Consider the following 18,117-nt stretch of genomic DNA (forward strand, 5'->3'; position numbering starts at 1 on the left):
AAACTGAAAGATGCCTATCAACATCACTCGACAACCAATGCTGGTGTGTTTACAACCTCGTAACTTAGCAGTTCAGCAAAATAGACCGATAGAATAAGTACTAGGCTTAGAAAGAATAAGTCCTGGTGTTGAGATGCTTGACTAAAGGTGGTGCTCCAGCATGGCTGCAGTCAAATGACTGAAATAAATAAAAGAATAAAATATATATATATATTTTCACCATCCTCATAACTATTTTAAGTTATAATTTTAATGCTTGCATGAATCAGATGAATTTGTCGAGGCAGATTTTCTGTGGTCAGGTATGCTTCTTGGCTGCCAACCATCAATTGTTTCCAAGTAAGGTTTTATTTCTCATAGTCATTTGAACAAGGAAAAACTGAATGATCATCAAGGTTTTGTGACTTATTGTAAGCACTGTTTTATGAATGTTTATTTCTATCTGTCAGCATGCAGATGTCAAGGCAAGAGAATGATGCATTCATATACATACACATACAGACATGAATGCATGCACACACACACGAACTTCCTACAGTTTCTGTCTACCATTTCCACTCACATGATTTCAGTGAATCTAAGTCTATGTTTGAAAGAAACATGTAAAAATAAAGAAGTGAATGATGTTAAGTGCTGTTTCATTGTTATGAATTTACAAGGAACACTACTGTTCCAGGAAAAGAAATCAAGTTATGTTGACGAGTACTGTTCATTGTAGAAAATTGTGTGTTCTGAGAGAAGCTAAAAACATATTTGTGGAAGTGGTGATTACTTAAGCGTTAGAGTGAGAGTTCTTTTTACAGTCCAGTATTTTGACAGTCTTAATTATGGTTACTGACAAGATAGAGAATTTCCTTGCTGCCATGCTTTGTTGCTCATGATGTCAAGCTCCTGACACACCACCTGCCAGTCAAATTCTCTACTTTATCTTTGGATTTAGTCTCTGTTCTTATCCCATATCTGTAGTGACATCATCACTCAAAAATCCAGGTTATGTTTCTTACAATTTGACTGACAGGATTTTTGCTGATGTCATCACACAGTTTGAAAGATCCTGTTCATTGTTTACACATGCTATATATCCAAGGAAAACTGTCAATCTTAAAATTGAGGCAGAGATCTGCTACACACATTAATTTGCTATGCGATGGAATCTGACCCAGAGTATCTTGATTGTAAATGATTATCTTAATCATGTGACAGTGCCTGTCTGTCCATATGTACATGAAATATACTAACATGTAGGGTTAAGATGATGATGAATTATAATAATAACCTTAAATTTTATTTATTTTAATGGTATTCTTTAATAATTTTCGTTTTTAAATTATTTTTTAAAAATATAACATTGATAACTTTTTGATGCCTTTTCATAACATTGAATGTTTTAAACATTGTCACTTTTTTAAATACTTGTCTTTTTTTTTAAGCATTCCAACCATGACGATCTTGGAAAATATTAAAAAAATATTTGTTTAGTGCTATCTCACAAAACTAAACATTATTAAAAACAAGATGGGGGGAGTGGTGACCTTTCATGGGAGTGATAAAGAACACCCCCACCTGCCTACCACCACCAAAAAAAAAAGATCCAATCAAGATGCTGAGTCTATTTTTTGTATATTTATTATGAGTCCCAGTTATACTTACCTGAAGCCAAAAACCACTACATGTGTAGAGCAATTAACAAACTTATTTTCTATTTCCATTTTTTTTTTATTTTGCAAAGCTTGAATTAAACACCAACATATCCATGAAGTGAGTCAAAAAGACTCAAAAATTGATCATGATTCACAGCTTCAATTCATCAATGTTGCTTGTTAACTATCCGACATTCACAAGCAGCCAGTGCGTAATTTACAATTTAAAAGTTTCAGTTACTTTCTGTTTTTATTGAAAACGAATTGCGTTTCAAAGTTGTCAGCCCAAATGTATCATTCTTGTCATATTACTTGTTACAGTGCTGACTTACTAAACTTGTCATTTCTTCAAGTCATTACACAATCAATATTTAATTTACTCTGAGAAGAAATATTCTTGGAGAATTACCCAAGTGCTGTTATTGCATTCTGTAGTTATATTACGTGACAAAATTATTTTCAACCAAGATGAAAATACATAACAAAATATTGTTATATAAATTATAGCAGTTTTAAATAAAAGGAAGGTCAAGGAAAAAATGTGCTGTATTTTTTCTCCTCTTTTACATATCCTTTTAATCTTCATCAGTCAAAGCCAGAATTTATTTGAATGATTAAAAATTCAAGACACATTTTGCTATTACTAAAATAGATATTTCTTGTAATATTTAGAAAAGGAAATTGTACAGAGATGAACATGCATTAAAACAAAATAAAAGCAAAAAAAAAAAGAAATGAAAAAATCATATGAAATGTGTACCTCCCCGGATTTGTTTCCTCATAACTTCCATAAAAATAGATATTTTTTAATGAAATTTTCTATGATTGTGTTTCAAATGGTGTAGATTCCAATTATATTGGAATATGTTGAGAAAAGGGTTTTCCAAGAGTGGAGAGAGGAGTTTCTGAAAATTCACACTAGCTGGCTTTGTTTCCTAATAACTATCAGAAAAGTGGATATTTTTTAACGAAATTTTCTATAAATACCTTTCAGTTGTTGTATATTATGATTATATTGGAATTTGATATGGTAAAAAAAAAATTGGTGGGCTTCCACACACATAATGGCACATATCATAAAATGAAACTTGAGATTCTGAAAAAAAATTGTGATGCATGTTAGTATGTATGTGAGCCAACCATTTTTTCCCCTTTCATATCAGATTCTGATATAATCATAATCTACACCAATGGTTCCCAGAGTGGGTGGTAGTTCCCCAGCTGGTTTTCTCAGCTCCCTGACTATATCCCTGATCACCGCTATTGGGGTGGAGATGAGTGTCTGCAAGTGTGAGTCAGAATGGCTGTTCCAATGTATCTTCCTTGCCATCCTCTGGGGCAACACCTTCTCCATTTTGTCTGCTGGGATCATGTGGAAGTCTAACTTACAGGAAATAGTGCTTTCCACTTCTTAAAGTAAAGTTACTTGATATATATATATTTATGTATATATCTTTCTATTTAATTGATTACAAAAAGTCAAATTGTCAAAGAATTGAAAGCAGGAAAAAATACTGAAAGAAAAAAGTATAATTCAAGGATATCCTCAAAACCAACCTCTCCCAAAACAAATAATTTTGCCATCTGCCAAACGAAATCCATGATACACATAGCCTCATTTATCACTGATTCATTTGTCGTTGATCTGGAATAACACAGTACGCTAATTGTGGACTATGTTACACTTATCACGGATTGATCTGTGATAACATGGATTGACAATTCGTTGAAGATTCTGATTATAATTATCATCATCATCATCATCATTTAGCATCTGTTTTCCATGCTGGCATGGATTGGATGGTTTGACTGGGGCTGGTAAGGCCAGGAGGATGCATCAGGCTTCATTGTCTGCTCTGGCAGAGTTTCTATGGCTAGTTGTCCTTCCTAATGCCAACTACTTCAGAGTGTACTGGGTGCATTTTACGTGGCACCAGCATGATTGTACAGCAAAGATGCATCCCAGTGACCACCCACATTGCTCAGCTACCCAGAATGCACTGGCTATTGCTTGTGTTTACATGACCATGCTGCAAGACCATCTTTTCATATCTATCAACATGGGATCAGCAAAAAGAAAACAAATTTGATGGTACATGATCCTAGCAAACGGCACAAATAAGTATATTTTCTATAGGATAGAGATGATCGAGAAAATATGGAAGTTTTGTTGCTACACTAAGTGTAGCACAAAATTCAGAAGTTTGCGACATTTAATCTGTTAACTTGCGTCTAACATGAATGTGATTTTTGTAAATAGTATGCACAACATTGTCACTGGAGAATATTTGATGGAAATTGGATACTGCATAGGAAAGTCTAAAACCTCTGAAACATATTAATGAAAGAAAATAAAAATGTTATGTAACATAGAAATATAATAAAAATCTAATGAAAATTTCCACAATGAATGAAAGAAAACAAGAGATGGCAAGGGAATTTTGCTATCAATCCAGCAGATAATGGAAGAGATTGTAATTTTTAGACCTGCAATACATAATTAAAATCAATTATTCGTAAATCCTTAATTGTAGATACTAGGGAAATTACTTCAAAATCAAGTTCAAATTGTTTTGGGGTATTGTCACACTTCAAATGTAATTACATTCACGGTATAGCAGTTTAAAGTCACATTGAATTTACACATACTTTTAAAGTCATTTTTAAAATAATTATTCATTGCATGTGTAGGACTAAAAATATATAATTTAGCATTATCTTCGTTTCATCTTAATGAGGTTGATCTAATGAGCACTGGGTGCAAATTAACAGCCTTGAAGAACAGCTCTTTCAGCAGAAAGAACTGGAGAGAACTATCTTAGATATGACCAAATTGGATAGATTTTCTTTGACACTTACTATTACAGGTACACCACCAATTTTCTGGCAACTGATGGTTTGGCACCTCCTTTAACCAGGATTAATTTTGAGGGGGATAGATTTCAGGTTGGTGTTGTGTGTTCTGTGTGTTTACATGCATTATTTACACTGCATATATAAGTGGCAATGCTGCTTATTTAAGCTTAAAGTTACCGTTAGCTAGAGCTACTAATATATGAGAACTGAGGGCATTAGGGGTACTGTCAAATGCAAATACCAATCCTTATGGTTAGAACATTGAGTTCACAGTCATAAGGAAGTGAGCTTGATTCTCAGACTGGGCTGTGTGTTGTGTTTTTGAACAAGACACTTTATTTCATGTTGCTCCAGTTCACTCAGCTGTAGAAATGAGTTGCAACATCACTGATGCGAAGCTGTATCAGCCTTTGCCTTTCCCTTGGACAACATCGATGGCGTGCAGATGGGAGGCTGCATGGATGACTGCTGGTTTTCTTTAAAAACACCTTGCCTGAACTTGTGCTTTGGAGGGGAACTTTCTAGGTGCAATTCCATGGTCATGCATGACTGAAGGGGGTGGGGGGTCTTTACCCTTTATTCAACCAAGATAAATTAGAACTATTCTATTAAATTTGAAGAAATTTTGTTAAGATAGAATAAGATAGAACGTTTAAAGAGATATCCAAGCAGAATGTGACCCCTATAGCTTCAGCTTCAATCACTGCTGAAGTCCCTCTTGCAATATCTGATATACAAGCTGAAAGGATTAACTACAAAACAGACAGCTTCATCAACTTCCAGGCCTTAGTGATTTAATCATTAAAAATTCTAAAATTTATCACCTTGGGAATAATAATGTTGCAGCTTTGTAAGTATAGGAGTTAAATGAACTAATTTAATGCATAACTACCTTTATATCATTCATCAAATTCATATTTAATGTCCTGTTTTTGTACAATTCATGTTTTTAGCAGTTCATGGTTCTTTAGATGCATTAAATGTGTATAATTTGAAGTTGAGAGGTTTGTGAATGAATTGTTATTATCCTGTGATAATGGATGGTCTGGCAAAATGGTTAATTCATCAAAATTTTGGAATCAGCATACTGGAAAATTGGTAGTGTACCTGTACTTGAGTGTTAAAATCACAACATTGCATTATTTGTATTTGTGATCAAAAGAATCAAATACTATCACAATTTTAATGATAGCAATGTAGATAATATCTACAATGTTGTTATTGTTGGTTTGTTTTGTTCAAGTGTCTAGACAAAAGAGTATTTGAGTAATTGTATAGTGATTAAGCAGAAAGCCATGTTACTTAGCTGATAAATGTTTGTTTTGAATTAAATGATTAGGAATATTTTATCTTTCTTAAAATGGATTCAAATTGGTTTGTTACATGTATTTAATAAACTGATTGGTCTATTATATTTCACTTGTTTTAGTCATTAGACTGTGGCCATGCTGGGGCACCCACCTTGAAGAATTTTTAGCCTGGTACTTATTCTATTGGTCTCTGTTGCTGAACTGCTAAGTTACAGTGATGTAAACACACCATCACTGGTTGTCACGTACTGGTAGTGGGGGGACAAACATGGACACAGAACTAAACATATATATACATATATACAAGGGGCTTCTTTCAGTTTCCATCTCACGAGGCTTTGGTTGGCCCAAGGCTATAGTAGAAGATAGATACCCAAGGTGCCACACAGTGGGACTGAACCCCGAATCATGTGGCTGGGAAGCAAACTTCTTACTACACAGCCACATCTGTACTTAGTTCAATTTCTCTTTTTATGTACTGAGACTAATCTTGCCAACCTTCCACACTGATGGAAATCTACAAAATACTAAAGGAAAAAGAATATAGGCTATGCAACTTTGTGAATTGTAAGATACCATCTGAACCAAAAATTTTGAACATAGTGATTTAAAATAAAAGGGTAATTTAGTCCCTGAAGGGTATATTTTTGTATTCAAATTTAAGTCAATACATGTATCCATAATAAACATAGAAGAGAATTCATCATCATCATCATCACTAAATAGAATTGTTTTATTAGAATGATTTAAAATACTAGATTTTGTATCATTGGTGATATTTTGAACCTTGTACATATAATAAAGCTCACAAAAGAAACTTTATGCCAACCGAAAGGGAAAGGAAGGCATTTGTTGTTACTGTTGTGTACGTCTATGTATTTACAGAATGTATGTCTGAGAGAAAGAGAGTGAGAGACAGAAAGAAAGATGGAGAAAAAGAAAGGCTTCTCTCAAACACACACACACACACACACACTGGTTGTAAGGTTTGCATGGCATAACTAGTTTGGTGCCCCTCCTTTACTTTCCTTTTGTTTCCTCATAACTTCCTGGAAATCACGATTATATTCATATAAATATCATTCTTCTTATGATCATTTTATGATCATTTTTATGATCATTTTTTTCTCCAACCTGATTTTTATTTCTTCATAAAATGCATATTTTTAAATGGCATTTTGCAAAACTGCAAAATGACAATAATTTTTCATTGAAATTAACAACAAATAAGTTTACTGCGTGAAAACATATTTGCTTCCCAACAACATACTTTCATGTTCAGTTCTACTGTGTGGTACCTAGGGCAAGTGTCTTCTACTGTAGCCCTGGGCCAACCAAAGCCTTGGGACTGGATGTGGTAGACAGAAACTGAAAGAAGCCTGTTGTGTATATATACCTATATATATATATATATATATATATATACATTATCATTTAACATCCATTGTCCATGCTGGCATTGGTTGAACAGTTGGACCAGGGCTGGCAAACGGGAAGGCTGCACCAGACTCCAGTCTGATTTGGCATGATTTTTATCACTTGATGTCCTTCCTAATGCCAATGACTCTGAGAGTGTAATGGGTGTCATTTGCATGACACCAGTATCTGCTATGATTGCATAGCTGTTCACATGCAGGCATCATACAATCTGCCTGTCATTTTGAGGGAGAGGCCTTTGTTTCCAGCAGAAGTAGGAGCTCTCTCAACTTTGCCCACCCTAATCTTATTCTAACAGCTATGCTCTTGCAGCATCCACCTCTGCTACAAACTTGATCATCTAGATAAGGAAAGATATCTACTACCTCTAGCTTACCCCATTGGCAGTTGATGGAGTCTATTTTCTGTACATTTTTTATGTTTATTTTACCTAAAAGCTATTTTTCCTGTTAACCTTCATCTGATATTGCTGCACTTCTTATGTCTCCATAGCTTACACTGGGTACATTTTATGGAGTTTCTACCTATGCCTTTTCTACAGATGGAGCAGGGCCATCTACCTGAAGGGGTTTGTGGTTTGTCTGCCTTCCTACTTATTAGGACTTTGGTTTTAGCTAGGTTGACTCTAAGGCCCTTCAATTCTAATCCTTGTTTCCACACCTGAAACTTCTCTAGTTCTGATAGTGACTCAGCAATTAGAACAAGTTCATCAGCATAGAGGAGCTCCCAGGGGCATCCTGTCTTAAATTCCTCTGTCATTGCCTGGAGAACTGTGATGAACAAGAGAGGGCTGAGGACTGATCCTTGGTGAACACTTACTTGTACCCTGAATTCTTCACTGTACTTGTTGCCAACCCTCACCTTACTGGTAGCGTTTCTGTACATGGCTTGTACAGCTTGCTCCAACCACTTGTCTGTCCCTAGTTTCTGCATTGACCACCAGATAAGGGATTAGGGGACCTGTCAAAGGCTTTCTCCAAGTCAACAATATATATATATGATTGAATTAAAAATTATAATTATAAATAAAAATATTTTGAAATGAAAGTTTGCCAAATAATTGAATTTGTGAAAATTACATTTTTTAGCAAAATTGTAATCACCAATTTATATATAAAGAAAAATGTAAATCAGAAAATTGTTTTATAAATTCAAAAATTAACAAGTCATGGTAAAGTGGGGAAGGGATAAAAAACATGAAAAAATTTGAAATTTTTCCAAGAATCATAGTGTGGGATACTCAAAAGCATAAAAGTCAATAATAAAAAGAAAAAAATTTAAAGATTGAAAAATTGCAAAAAAATTTGAGAAATATCTAATCTATGATGTTTAAAATAAACACCAAATGAAATAACAGATTTGGGTCGTCTAGATAAATTCCAATTCTATAGGAATATTGAAAGTCTGATTATTTTATGAAATAAACTAAAGATAAAATGGATATTTGTTTATCATGAAGAAAAAAAAGGGACTCCTTTCAGTTCATGTCTACCAAATTTACTTACAAGGCTTTGGGCAGCTGAAGGCTATAAGTAAAAGTCACTTGCTCAAGATGCCATGCAGGGGGATGAACCTAGAACCATGGGGTTGAGAAGCAAACTTCTTACCATGCTACCACATCTGTACATTAAAAGTGATATTCAGATAGAATCAGTAGTACTATATGCAAGAAGTCTTTGAATCACAGCTACAATCCATCTGAAACGAAACTTGGCCTGACCTGAAGAAACATTGAGAAACGCTTGCTTAAAGTTGTTGTTTAGCTTCATGTTGTTCCTGATCCTGCAGGCCTGTCATCAAAAGCATTACATCTGTGACCATTCTGTCTTTGTGCAGCTGTCTAGGGACTATGTTATTATGTATTCTTTTGTTTTATGATCAGAAAATAAAAGGGAAAATATTGACACTATTCAGCAAAATCCAGATGAATGTGTTGAATAGGCTCCCTTTTTCATTTCCCATACTTAAAGTGAAGTTGTTGAAGAGGGAAACCTAGGAAGACATGGGACAAAATATTGAAGGACAATCTCAAAACATTGAGCCTTATGAAGGAGATGACTGAGAACCGAGATATGTGGTACATTGCTATACTCAAGAAGACCTGTCCACCACAACAGAATTGAGACCCTAAAACCAAGGTGTCATGTAAAAAACACTGGTACTGGTGCCATGCAAAAAGCATTGGTGATGATGCCACATAAAAAGCACCCTGTAAACTCTGTAAAGTGGTTGGTGTTAGGTAGGACATCCAGCTGTAGGAACCAAATCAAAACAGACTATGGAACCTGGTTCAGCCCTTGGCCTTGCCAGTTCCTATCAAGCCGTCCAACCCATGTCAGCATGAAAAATGAATTTTGAATATTGATGATGGTGATGATACTTTAAGAAACAGCTATTCCTGACCTCTACCTTTCAATCTGATGTAAAAAGTGTGGGTTTATTTTTTTTACTAATTCTTAAAAGAATTTTTTCTACATAAGCTTAGAGCTCAGATAAGTACTGTTCTGAATTTTGTCATTTGTACTTATTCTTTAATTAATAAATTTCTGCCTGTCCAAATGTAAGACATCAATATTTTCAATTTCAACTGTGGGCTGTCCCTAATATAAAGAGCTAAACAAAGAAGAAATAATGTAATTTCAGTCCTTTGTGAGTGCTGCGTGTGGAAATAGTTTTGGTTTTCTTTTGTTGTCAAGCAGTAGAGGTGGGAGACAAACACTTCCTCACACATACACTCACACACATATATACATACACACACACACACACATGATGGTCTTCCACACAGTGTCTGTCTACCAAATTTACTCTCACAAGTCATTGGTTTGCCCAGGGCTATAGTAGAAGACATTTTCCGAAGGTGCTGCATAGTGGGACTGAAACCAAAATTATATTGTTGCAAAGTGAATTTCTCAAACACTAAGACTTGTCTGCAGGTTATGTCTGCAAAAATAAATAATGGGATAGTCATTGGTTGCAAGAATTTGATTATAAGTCTGCTCAATCAGTGTTAGCCCAGGACTAAACAGCAACAACTGCCACAGCTAAGAGCTGGTATGACTCAGCCCTTATGAAGATATGTGCTTTGGTCATGGACATATAACATAACCATTAGGGTGTGATTTATCAAATTGTAGTTTGCTGTCTGAAATACTACTGATTAGGCTTCCATTCCTTCAGTAAAATACACTTTATTCTGTCATCTTGGTGAAATTCCAGCTTTCTGCTATATGAAATATATATTGAATGAAACAGAATGTGATGTAGTTGCGTGTGTGTGTATATATTACTCTACAGTATATATAACATGAATTATTCTAATGTTCTTAACTCTTCTGAGGTCAAAAGTAAGTAAATATATAAAAAAATTAAATGTCATTTTTATAATGATATATGCTTCTTTCTAAATTTGTATGTTATATCAAAATAAATAACATTTACTTTGTAATACATATGTTTAAGCTTAGTACATATTTAATCAATAAGAAACAGTGATTTTATCTTGATATCATTCAGGTGAGGAAAAAAAATATAACAAAAAACAAAAAAATCTGTATTTAAATTAACAGTTATGATGGAAAAAATATAATCAGCTAAAAAGATATTAAAATGCTATATTAAACATTCACACATACACACACAAAAAAAAATGTAACATAAGATGAACAAAGAAGATGGATGTATTTAGTATCATACATATTATATTCATAGCGCCTATACAATAAGTGAAGGAAAAAGGTGAAAAGAAGATTTGTAATGTATATTCAATCAAGTAAAGTAAAAGGTAATGGCCTAGAGTTTGTAGTGTTTAATAAATCAAGATTTTAAGTTATCTAAATATAAACAGGTAGGTTACGTAGACAAATTGCAGCAGAAAATAATATAAATATCAAATTGTGTGTGTGTGTGTGTGTGTGTATGTATGTATGTATGTACACATGTATGTATGTTGCATATATGTATGTATATGTATATATGAAAAAAATTAACAGAATGAGATAAAAATCCAAGGCTGTAAAAGATTTCAGAACATTTATAAATAGAAGGTCTTACAGCTGTTTCCAGGATATTTTATATATCCTTTCATCCAAGATGGTGTGCGAAAATGGTCGAGAAATAGTTATTCTAGATAAGATAGGAAATATAGAGTGAAGTGGAGGAATGAAAATAGATGTGAGATATGGAGGGATATTGTATCTGTAGTTCCATTATTTAGGCAGAACGGTATATATATATAAGATTCCTGTTCCTTGTGAGTAAGTTCCAATAGTATTTAAAATTGGTCATTCCAAGCACAGAGTTTGTAAACACTGTTATTGAATCGAGGGTTTTTTTTTAAAAGTCATATATATATATATATTATTATTTATATTATTATATGTTCGAATGCCACACATACTTTTCCAAGTAAGTGTTTTATATATATAGAGGGTATGAGAAGTACTGGTGTCAAGAAGACCCAAAGGTGTCAGGTAATGCTGAGTAAGTGCTATGGACAGACTACAGTTAAGCTACAGGTTTGGTGGTTATGCGAAAGAGGAGTCCAACATAGGTCATATATTAGCATGCATATATATAAAAAATTAGCAGAATGAGATAAAAATCCAAAGTTGTGAAAAATTTCAGAACATTTATAAAGAGAAGGTCTTACAGCTGTTTCTGGGATATTTTAAATATCCCTTCATTGGAAACTATGTGAGAAAATGATATGAAATAGAGAGTAAAGTGGAGGAATGAAAACAGATGTGAGATATGCAGGGATATTGTATCTGCAGTTCCTTGATCCATTAACATGGCTTACAAACTCTATGCTTGGAATGACCAATTTTAAATACTATTGGAACTTACACACAAGGTACAGGAAACATATGTATACCATTCTGCCTAAATAATGGAACTGCAGATACAATATCCCTGCACATCTCACATCTGTTTTCATTCTTCCACTTCACTCTCTATTTCACATCTTCTCTAGAATAACTATTGCTTAACCATTTTCTCACACTGTCTCCGATGAAGGGATATATAAAATATCCCGGAAACTGTGGTAAGGTAAGACCTTCTCTTTATAAATGTTCTGAAATCTTTCACAGCCTTGGATTTTTATCTCATTCTGTTAATTTATATATATATATACACACACACAACTAAGATTCATTTGAATTAAGTACTTATATAGAAGCACCTTGTTAGGTCTGAGTAACAGGCATACTCAACAATATTAAATGGATATCAGACTTGGTGCATAAGTGCTGCCATGTAATATTCTTGCAATGTATGCAGATAATAAGACCCAGCAGAGTGCAGAAGTCTGCTCTTAGCTATTCAGATGTGTACTTTATATCAAAAATACTGTCTGTAATATTTACAAAGCGTAGATTCCAGTGTAGGTGAATAAAATATAAGTGAGTAGCAAAGAGGTGCAGGTGTCAATTCATTATGACCGTTTCTAATGACTCCTTTAATTGATTAATGAGAACATTACATCATTGCAAAGGAATCATTTTTGTCAGATAAATTAATGTTCTTCAAACTTAAAGCACAGATCAACTTATTTAACGTAGTTAACAAATTTGTCAGGTAAAGATATTTACATTAATCCTCTTACCATTCAGTTGGCAGAATGAACATATCAGAAGAATGTATATTTGGTCAGAACAAAGAAGAATTTAGAGATTATTAGAGTTTATAGTAGTGTGAGGAGATAACTGACCCAAGCGACCTAGTATTGTTCATTATGCCAACTGAATAGTAGCAGGATCAGTGTAAATATTTTTACTCAGTGAATTTGTTAACTATGTTAAATTAGTTGAAGTGTCCTTTATGTTTGAAGATCATGAATTCATCTGATGAAAATGATTTCTTGCATCCAGCCGTAGAAACCATGCCAACTCAGACTAGAGTCTGGTACAGCCTTTCAGCTTGCCAGCCCTGGTCAAGCCATCCAACCCATGCCAACATGGACAATATATGTTAAATGATGATGATGACCTATATACAGGATGTGATGGGTAAATTGTCACCATCTTATATTTTTAATTTCGTGCATGTACATTGCTTGTTTTTGATTTTGTTGACCACACAGTATAGTAGCGTCAGTTGGGTACCATCAGTGAGAAAAACAGCACCATAAGACAATTCACTCTGCCAGAAATTTGAAAATGATATGCTGTATTCCTTGGCATTCATGTCGGAAGCTCCAATATGAACATTTTAGAGTGTTTGAGTGTCAATGCGAGGATAATGCAGAGGATTTGGAAAGAATTGGATGAATCTAATGGTGATTATGAAGATATGGCAGCTTGGAAAACTCACTCTGATCGTTCTGATAGGAAAAGAACTCCTGAATTTGTTGGTGAGATTGAGACCGTAATTGACAATAATCCCTTCAAGTCAATCCAGTCCATCGCCAGGGACACGGGAGTGTTTGAGTTTCTTATCAAGCAGGTAGTGCATGAAGACATTTGATATTCCTCACACAAGATGAGAAAGGACCAATTTTTATCTCAAGCCATGAAGGACAAGAGGGAAGACCGTGCAACGAAGCTTTTAAACAAACTCAAGCATCCCCTCCAACTGAACATGCTTTAGTTTTTCTCAGACAAGAAAAGTTTCTGCCAGGATCAGATGGTGAACACACAGAGCAACCTTTGGCTTGCTGTATACCCAAAACATGTGCCAAGAGTAATAGAAAATCAAACATCCAGTCAACATCATGGTGTTTGGAGTGATCACTAGTGATGACGATGTTATGCCTCCACTTATCTTCCCACATCGCCTCAGTCTCAACATAGAGGCCTAGATCACGTGCCTGGAGGAGGTAGTGCTGTCCTAGGTCAACAGGGTGACTGCTGGAAGACCGTACGTCTGGCAACAGGACTCTGCACCATGCCACACAAGCTGGGGAACCCAATCATTGATGTCAGACAATTTCTGAACCACATCACCCCTAACATCTGGCCACCTAACTCTCTAGACTGCAAGCCCCTTGGTTATTTATGTGTGAGGCTCAGTTGAGCGAGAGACCAGCAAAACTCGTAACAACAAAGATGAACTGAAGGCAAGGATTATGGCAGCATCCACCAACTTAAACAAGGAGACCATCCAGAAGAGTTGCAGGAGAGTCTGAAGTCATCTGGAGGCTGTTGTTGAAGCCAATGGTGATTTTATTGAATGAATTTACTCTTTAGTATTTCAAGATATTTTTATGTAATTTAGGTAAATATATCTGTTAAAATGAGATGTCAGTGTTCTTTTCATTTTTGCATAATTTAGATGACAATTTATTCCCCGCACCCTGGTAAAACATTGCAAACTGCAATCTGTAAGAATTTTATCACCATGATCATCATTTAACATCTGCTTTCCATGCTAGCATGGGTTGGACAATTTGATTGAGGACTGGCGAACCAGATGGCTGTACCAGGCTCCAATCTGATCTGGCAGACTTTCTACAGCTGGATGCCCTTCCTAACACTAACCACTCCGAGAGTATAGTGAGTGATTTTTGCATGCCACCGACATGAGGGCTTGTCAGGTGGTACTGGCAACGGCCATGCTCAAATGGTGTTTTTTACGTGCCACCTGCATACAAGCCAGTCCAGCAGCACTTGCAAAGACCTCGCTCGAATATTTTTTCACATGCCACCGGCACAAGTGCCAGTAAGGCGACACAGGTAACGATCATGCTTGAATGGTGCTTTTTATGTGCCACTGGCATGGAAGTCAGTCAGCTGCTCTGGCAACAATCATGCTCGGATGGTGTTCTTAGTGCTCCACTAGCACGGATGCCAGTCATTGAATTTGATTGCGATTTCGATTTCACTTGCCTCAACAGGTCTTCGAAAGCAGAGTTTAGTGTCTAATGAAGGAAAGGTATGCATAAATGGGCTGGTTACACCCCTGGCATAGGCCACGGGTTATGGTCTCACTTAGCTTGCCGGGTCTTCTCAAGCAGAGCATATTTCCAAAGGTCTCGGTCACTAGTCATTGCCTTGGTGAGGCCTAATGTTCGAAGGTTGTACTTCACCACCTCATCCCAGGTCTTCTTGGGTCTACCTCTTCCACAGGTTCCCTCAACTGCTAGGGTGTGGCACTTTTCATACAGCTATCCTCATCCATTCTTGCCACATGACCATACCAGCACAGTCATTTCTCTTGCACAACACATCTGATGCTTCTTAGGTCCAACTTTTCTCTCAAATGTGTAACGTCAGTGTGCATACTCTGTCGAGTATCACACTGACATTACACATCCATCGGAGCATACTGGCTTCATTCCTTGCAAGCTTAGACATGTCCTCAGCAATCATGGCTCATGTTTCACTACCATGTAGCATGGCTGTGCATACACATACGTCATACAGTCTACCTTTTACTCTGAGCGAGAAGCCCTTTGTCACCAGCAGAGGTAAGAGCTCTCAGAACTTTGCCCAGGCTATTCTTATTCTAGCAGCTACACTTTTAGTGCAGCCACCCGCACTACTGACTTGGTCACTTAGGTAATGGAAACTATCAGCTACTTTTAGTTTTTCTCCCTGAAATGTGGCAGAAGTTGTTCTCTTCACATTTTCAGTGGTTATTGCTCCTGAGCATCTGCCACATGCAAAAACTCTCTTCCCAGTTAGCCTGTCCATAGCTTACACTGGGTACATCTTATAGAGTTTCTACCTATGCCTTTTCTACAGATCAAGCAGGGCCATCTACCTGTAGGGATTTTTTAGTTAGTCTGCCTTCTTACTTATTAGGATCTTAGTTTTAGCTAGGTTGACTCTAAGGCCCTTCGATTCTAATCCTTGCTTCCACACCTGAAACTTCTCTTCTAGTTCTGATAGTGACTCAGCAATTAGAGCAAGGGCATCAGCATAGAGGAGCTCCCAGGGGCATCCTGTCTTGAATTCCTCTGTTATTGCCTGGAGGACTATGATAAATAGGAGGGGGCTGAGGACTGAGCCTTGGTGGACCCCCCTACCTCTACCTGGAATTCTTCACTGTATTCGTTGCCAACATTCAACTTACTGACAAGCGTTGCTGTACATGGCTTGCACAGCTCTCACTAACCATTCATCTATCCCTAGTTTCCTCATTGACCACCAGATAAGGGATTGGGGGGGACCCTGTCAAAGGCTTTCTCTATGTCAACGAAAGCCAGGTATATATATATATATATATATATATATATATGTGCGTGTGTGTGTATCTATATATGTATAAATATGTGTATATATATATATATATATGTGTATATATGTGTGTGTGTATATATATATATATAATTAAATAAGATAGAATCAACAACAAGGAGTACTGTTGAACAGTTATTTTTTAAACAATACACATATTTCCATACAACATAGTTCCTCATATTTACAGGAATTTGATTATGCAATGGTTTACCTGTATAATGGGATCCAGTTGTATATCTTCAGGTGATATTCAGTTGCTGTCCCTGTTAGTTACAAAACCTTCAACTTCAATGCTAACACATTCGTCTGCCTTGTTTGAATTTAGCAGACCCAGGCAGTTTCAATCTGCTTGTTGTGAGCATGCTTCTATGTGCCTGCTATGAATGGTACTGGATATATGGCTGTTTATTTTGTTCCCCATTTTAGGCTGCGTATGTGAAATTTTATTATCCAACCTTCAGTATTCATTGGTTCAGAGACACACACAGCCTCTCCCATTTATATATTCATGTATACATTCCCATATACACACACACAGATACACTCACATATATATGCCTTCATACATATGTATATGTATGAAGGCATAATATACATCTCTGGGCATCCCCATATATATATATATATATATATATATATACATAAGTATGCATATCTAATCCTTCTCTTTCAATGCAGATCATCATAATTACCTTATTAGTTCATTTCATTATTCTATCTATTTCATTATCTATGTAAACATAGTTTCGTCTTCCATGCTGTATGTTTAAAAATAACAAACTTAAGATCCCTTCGTTCGATCCAATTCTCTGTCTTTCTCCCTCTCTATCATGCTCATTTATTATTATCACTTATTCATTTGTTTATCTAATTTTGTCACAGATTGCCTGACCGATAACTCTTAGTTATAGCTCTAGTTAAGAATTTCAAATACCTAATTCTATTTCACTATTATTGTAATATTTTCTAACACTGGCAGCTTGAGTCTCTGCTGTTTCATTAAATTATGTTACCCTAGATCCCCAAAATATTTTCTCCCCCGTGTTCTATCTTCGATCAGCCTAACTCTGGTTCTTTCTCTCTGTTTCGATAACCACTTGCTTCCCCAATACTTACCCCCTTCTCCCCCTCCCCACCATATTTAAACTAGCTCACTCAGATTCCCTTACCTCATTTTAATCACCTCACCAAAAAAGTAGAAAACTAGATGTTCAGATAAGCAGTCTTGTTCTTTCAACCTAGTACATCTAATCCTTCTCTTTCAGTGCAGATCATCATAATTACCTTATTAGTTCATTTCATTATTCTATGTATTTCATTATATATGTAAACATAGTTTCGTCTTCCACGCTGTATGTTTAAAAATAACAAGCTTAAGATTCCTTCGCTCGATCCAATTCTCTCTCTTTCTCCCTCTCTTTCATGTTCATTTATTATCATCACTTATTCATTTGTTTATCTAATTTTGTCACAGATTGACTGACCGATAACTCTTAGTTATAGCTCTAGTTAAGATTTTCAAATACCTAATTCTATTTCACTCTTATCATAATATTCTCTGACACCAGCAGCTTGAGTCTCTGCTGTTTCACGGTGCACCCGGCCTTCCTACCCTACAACCTGTACCGGAAGTCTCTATCCTCTGACCTCGATTGGATGTCTCCCATGAACACTTCTAAAGGCTTAATA

The sequence above is a fragment of the Octopus sinensis genome, linkage group LG9, assembly GCF_006345805.1.
Source record: "Octopus sinensis linkage group LG9, ASM634580v1, whole genome shotgun sequence".
NCBI lineage: Eukaryota > Metazoa > Mollusca > Cephalopoda > Octopoda > Octopodidae > Octopus > Octopus sinensis.